Genomic DNA, 6,290 nt, shown 5'->3' with positions numbered 1-6,290 from the left:
TAAAAAGTGTAGAGTCATGCTACGAAACTGATATGAACACGCTCATTTTTCAGCATGGTGGAAAGAAAAATCACACCTCCCCCCTGAGGGGGCCTGATGGTGTTTTTGCTGGTGACTAATAGGTGAGTGGGCAGGTGTGTTTTCCCTTCTGCACATCTTAAACGTGTGAAGAAGTAAAGCACTAAAGAATTTAAATAAGCAATATATAAAAATTAACAAAAAAAACAAAACCAACCCTATAAAAAACAATAAAGTGAAACTCTCTGGGTGAGTAAGGCAAGAGATTGGGCACGTGAACTGGTGAATAATTGAGTTTGGACAAACAAGCTGTTTTTGCTGCTCTCATGTCTGAGCCATGACTGAGAGAGGGGATCATGATGTTTTAACATGTGCTTGTTAAGCCTCAATTATTAAGGCAGGATCCACGGCACTGTGGCACGTCTGACCTTTTGAACTCAGCACAGACGAGCTTGGTTTGCATGCATACTGGCATACATGCGCCTGCATGCACGCACGCTCCATATGGCACAATTAACCTTTTGAACTTCAAACAGACAGATGCACATGAACACACACAGATACACACACAAAGACGTACACCCTTAGACCTTTACACGCAACCTCGTGCGAGTATGTTGAAGGCTCCCAAATAAATGCTTGATTAGAAGCCATCTATCCTGTCTTTCTTCCTTGAAAGGCCACATTACGCATGGTTCGACTGGTGTGAAAAGAAGCTACCTGATTCTCACGCATTAGAATAAGAGCATTTTGCTAGAGAGATGAAGGAATGCTGGGTTCTTGGGAGTGCCAAAGACTACTACGCTTTAACTTTGAAGGATAGCGGTTTGCCAAACAGGATGTCTTCTGAGGATTCATCATATCATACATATCATAACGTACACAGAGGTGAGCTGTATCTATCCCTGTAGAGTAATAATAGCATTTTTCAGAGTTTTCAACATTTGTCTCATTATACAGCTTTAGATACCTTTGCTTTTCAAGGAGGGCAAACTCCAACCATTATACCTAAAAGTCACCTAAACACATCACAACAACATGCACTGAAGTTACAAATTATAATTCATAGGTTCCTCTTATGAAATATGTCACAGATCAAAATGATAAATTATTTAGCCTTTTTTCTATTGAATAAAAGTGGTGAGAATTGAGAATTACATGTATCTATTGTATGTCTAATCCACTGCATGACCTAGAATTCAATTATAATAAGAGGACACAGTGCTCCAAATTTATATAGAGGAGCCTTGTCCCATCCAAATCTAACATGCTGTTAATAACTGTTTGTTTGAACTCACTCCTTGGTAATGGAACAAAATAAGACATGAGCTAATGTTGCAACATAAACATCGAACCCTAACCCTGCAATTATTTTGTTATGTTCCTTGTGCTGTAGCCCCAAAATGGCTCCCAGTGGTGTTGCTTCTGTCGGGTCATCCCAGAGTCCCCAGCAACATCAGTTAAAAACTCCTATCACGCAAATGCATGTTTTTTTTCACCTTCCACGCAGCTAACGCTAAAGCTAAAACGCTGGTGTTGTCAACCCAGCCTCCACATTCAGAGAAGTGGTCGTCTTGAAACGAAACACTCAATCACTCACACGGCGCAAAAAGCAGCGAAATATGCCGAAAGCAGGAAGCGAGTTCTTTAGCTGTGTCTTCATCTTTCTGACAACAATGAACTAACAAATCACTAACTGTACATTTCAATGAGCATCATTTACATTTCTTGAACAGGGAGGTTTGAAATTACAGATTAGTGTGACTTATAGTCTCTGGTGGACTTGCCAGGACTGTAGACCTGCACGCCAGTCCCTCAGCAGGTTTAACGCTGCAGACTGTCCTCCACCCTGCAGCTCCCTAATGGTGCAGACCAGCACTCCAAACAGATCAGCTCAATTAGATTTGAATCTTCCCGCCTGTTCAGACTCCTAATAGGGCTGTTCATGGAGTCTCTTTGTTTCTCTCTGCCTCCTCCTCGTCCTCATCTCCGTCTCCTGTTCCACTCCCTGTCAGACTCAAGTCCTCTGAACCCCAATTAGATAAACAGGAGATGACAGCAGGGCTGGTGGAGCATAGCCAGAGAGAAATATGATGACAAAAGAGAGAGAGAAGGATAGAGAGAGAGAGCGTTGGACACACAAGCAGAGACAGCAGGCCTTAATTTTTCTCAGGTCAAACACAGCGACGGCCAGAAGAGGTTGTCTTTCCTATGGTCACAGGTGGATTTTTATGCCTGCATGTGTTTGGTGAGGAGAATGCACAAGAAGGAAATGTCAACAAAACTGGTGGCTCTGAGGAATTTTTGCTATCATTATGGTATCCACTTCCTCGTCTTGGCACAGGCACCAAAGTTATCTGCTATTTTATGTGGTTTCAGGTGGCAAAAACGAGATGTAGCTACATCTGTGACCTTTGGGAAGTTTCAAAGTTCCATCCTCACTCTTCACGACAGTAAGCTCCTGCTAGCTCTTGTCAGAGAGGACAGATGAATATTTAGCTGTTTGCTGAGTTAGTTGTCAGGTTGCACCACCTGTTCAGACATAAAACTCGCTGGCTGGAGGAAATTACCTCTCCATACTGTACACTTTCATTTCCTACAGCATTAAAAAGAACTAAAATGGCAAAGAGAAAAAAAAATAGAACATAAAATGAGTGCTGGAGATAATTAAGATGCCATAAACCGAAGATGCAGAGCAGTAAAAAGAGCCACTAAACGGTCAGAAATATTCAGTAAGTCACAGGTCGTGAACTCTCTCTCTCTCTGACTTATACCCACGACAGCGTGCATACATGCACATGCACATCTGACTTCTCTCTGTGGTCATGCCAAATGGTGCCTAAAGCTCAGCCTCAGGCAGGGTCTTAAAGGTCACGATCTCTATGCCGCTTTAGAAGGTCGCGCAAAGTTCATGACACAAGCCTGACCATATTTGGCTGCTGGCTCTCTTAAAGGCTTAGAGCTGAAATTTGAAATGATAGAGAGGGAGGGAGGAGAAAAAAAACAGCAACTGGAATGTTCATTGGTTGCAGCTGGGCATCGCTGAAGCAAGATGGACCTGGGCTTAATGCAGGAAGTGTGTGTGTGTGTGTGTGTGTGTGTGCGCATATACATGTGCGTGCACATCAGTGCGTTTAAGTGGTCATGCGTGTGAGAGAAGAGGAACGAGATATTGGGTTAATACGGACCAAAGCTCAGACATTTCCAGATACATGTGTCTGTGTGAGTGTGTGCGCGTAAAAAAGTAAACACATGTATGCAAGCTCCTGCGTGCATGTCTGCTTGCGTGCCGGCATGCGTGTGAGTGACAGAGATATTAGAGCAATATGAAAAAGCTTAAGCCGGAAGCACGGAGTTTTGGCTGAGCCGAGCAGAGCAGCAGAGAGGAGGTGAAGAGAGCGGAGTGGTTAAGAAACGGCAGAAAACCAGAAAGAAGAGAAGATCACGTTGAAAAAGTGCAGGTTGCGCCATTTTTCTGTGGAAAACCACATACAAGACTCTTACTCACACGAAGTGGCATTTAAAAGTTTGTGAACGCTGAAGAAAAATAATACTTTAAACTGACTGATTGGAAGTTGAATTCAGTTCTAGTTTCCTTCTAAATGAGTCTCCAGGTTAGCGGATCTCATGTGGAGAAATAATGGGTGTGCTTGGTTCCGCAGCGCTCGGCAGATTAACAGAGCTAATGTTCTGCTGCTTTTCTTGGTAACAGCATCATCTATTACGTTCAAATAACACTGCAAGTCCATCACACAAGCCTTGATTGAAAAATCAGCAGAGGCAATTTTGCACACACTCAATCATGGTACAAATGAGTGCGGGAGTGTTGAACTGTGCTGCTTCTCTAAAAAGAAAACCCCTTTTTACACTCTGAATAATTTAGATTGGAAAGCTTAATAAGCTTGATTCAAGCTGATGTGTGTGTTTGTATGTGTAGGTGCACGTCTGAATTTACTGTACAATGAGACGCGAATGAATTATAAATGCATTCAAAATGATTTGTATCTGTTTGAGAAGCCTGGTCTCCATTCAGTCTTTCTCTATTTAGACGAGCGAGCAGCGACGTACAACGTCAGAACGCAGCTGCTGTGGGGCTGCATCAAACTCCATACACAATAATCTTGACTCCTTTGAATAATTCAAAGTTGTGTCGCTGCTCTTATGAAGGCTATACTTCACTCTCCGCATGCCTTTATCTTCCTCACGCAGACATGCAGTCCCTTCTGCGACCTCATCTCGCCTCTGTCCCTTTTTTCCCCTCGTCTCCCCCTCCTGTGCTTCCCTTGTCTCATCCCTCTCTCCCCTCAATCCTCCCTCCACCTTCCCCTGCTCTCCTCCTCCTGACTCTCCTTTTCTAACCCCAGCCAGCAGGTCTACAAAGTAGTGCTTTCTGTGTGCCAGCAGCAATTCCTGGAGGGCAGTCAGGCAAACAAACCCAGCCAGTGCCCGCTGCATGACTCACAGAGAGACAGAGACCAAGGGAGAGAGGGAAGGGGGTAGAATCATTAAGATGAGAGAGCAAAAGGATTTTAAGCTGTTAAGAACTGATGAGAGGGGGCAAGTTGGGAAAAAAAAGTGGTAAGAGAGTGAAAGGCTGTAAGGGAGATTAAGAAGGGGAAGCCAGGAGAGACTAGGAGATAGAGAGCGATGGGGGCAAATAGAGGGCAACCTGCGCGATCTTGCATGCACACGAGAAGAGCAGACAGGCACGCAGCCCAGCGAGGAGGCACGAAGAGAGCAAAATAACTCCTCCTCCTCCCTCTCTGTGTGCCTCCCTTCCCTTCTCCCTATCTCTCCCGTTCTCTTCTCCTCTGCCAAATAGCCAAGCTCAGCACAACAGTCTCACACGACACGGTGACCCGAGGCCGAGCAGAGAGCGAGGCCGAGGGGGGCGGAGACGGAGGGGCGCGCAGAACGGCATGGTGATGGATCAGGACCCCCCCACATCAGACAGATAACACATACATAGATACATATACACTCACTCTATTTTGTTTCAATCAGACTTCCAAGCAGTTTTCTTATGAAATTATTTTTAAAACAATCTACCTTTGAAATCAATTTCAGTTTTACTGCTGTATTTTAAGGGTCCACAAGCCAAAAAGGGTTGGAACCACTGCTTCAAACCGAGTGTATGGTTTGGAAAGAAACAAGGCAGGAATGTAGATTGTGAGGTCATGAGTCACTCACACACAACAGAAAACCAGCACGAAGATCTTTTTTATGTATTTGGTTTTATCCGTATTTTATTTTGTTTTTGTTTAGTTGACTGTTAAATTATGCCTTCTGTTAATGTTATTCCCAAACACAAGGCAGCATCTAATGTTGTTTTAAAGTAAAATTCTGAAAAGACTTTATTTATTTATTTATCGTCTTGTTGGTCTGAAAGAAGTCCAACTTAAACATTTAGACTCTGCAAATACTTGAATCAGTGTATGAAATGATCACCATGTGTTAAAGGAATAGGTCGACAATAGTTCAGGTCATGAGCTGGAACTACTTTTTCCAGGATTCTCCTAGTCTCCTAGTCATCATCCTAGGAAGTCACTGAGTCTGGCCAAAAAATAGTCCCCTGAAAAACCACAACTTTTTGGACAAATTAAATAAATTACATATAATATGTAAGTTGTGAGCTTTAGATGTGCTGGTAGGTACCTTTGGCCACAGCCAGGATAGCTGTTTCCACCTGCTTCCGGTCATTGTGCTAAGCTAAGCTAACCGGCTGTGGCTGTAGCTTCATATTAAGTGTACAGACATGAGAGTGGCATCGCTCTTCTAATCTAACTCTCACCCAAAATGTCAAACGATTCCATTAACCTCCAAATTCACAAAAAGAGAATACAATAAATAAATAGTGAGGACATGACCTCCCTGTCCTCAGCAGTGGCTATGGCTCTGGAAACAAATAAAACCTCCAACAAGAACATGCCAGACTGAGAGAAAGGAAGGTTAGATAAAAGGATTGGGCAGAGAAAGATAAGAGATGAGGGGAAAGATATGACAGCAGGGAGAAGTTTGTCTGAGAAGTGAATGAGCTGCAGAAGAGGAGGGCCGGAGTTCCTCTGCTGTGCCCCATATGAGCCGTCTCTGGGCTGGGACAGACGGCTACCTCCGCCAGCCTCCCTCTGGACCGCATTAGACATGGCACTCAGAGAATACACTGCTGGGGATGGGGGGTGGCAGGCGAGTGAGGGGTGAGCATGGGAGAATTCCTTTCTGATTTTAATACCACTGGTCCTGGACCAAGACAAGAACAAATAATCAGAAGAAGA

This window comes from Chelmon rostratus, chromosome 7 (genome assembly GCF_017976325.1).
Source record: "Chelmon rostratus isolate fCheRos1 chromosome 7, fCheRos1.pri, whole genome shotgun sequence".
NCBI classification, from domain to species: Eukaryota; Metazoa; Chordata; class Actinopteri; order Chaetodontiformes; family Chaetodontidae; genus Chelmon; species Chelmon rostratus.
Note: the sequence above shows the minus strand (reverse complement) of the source record.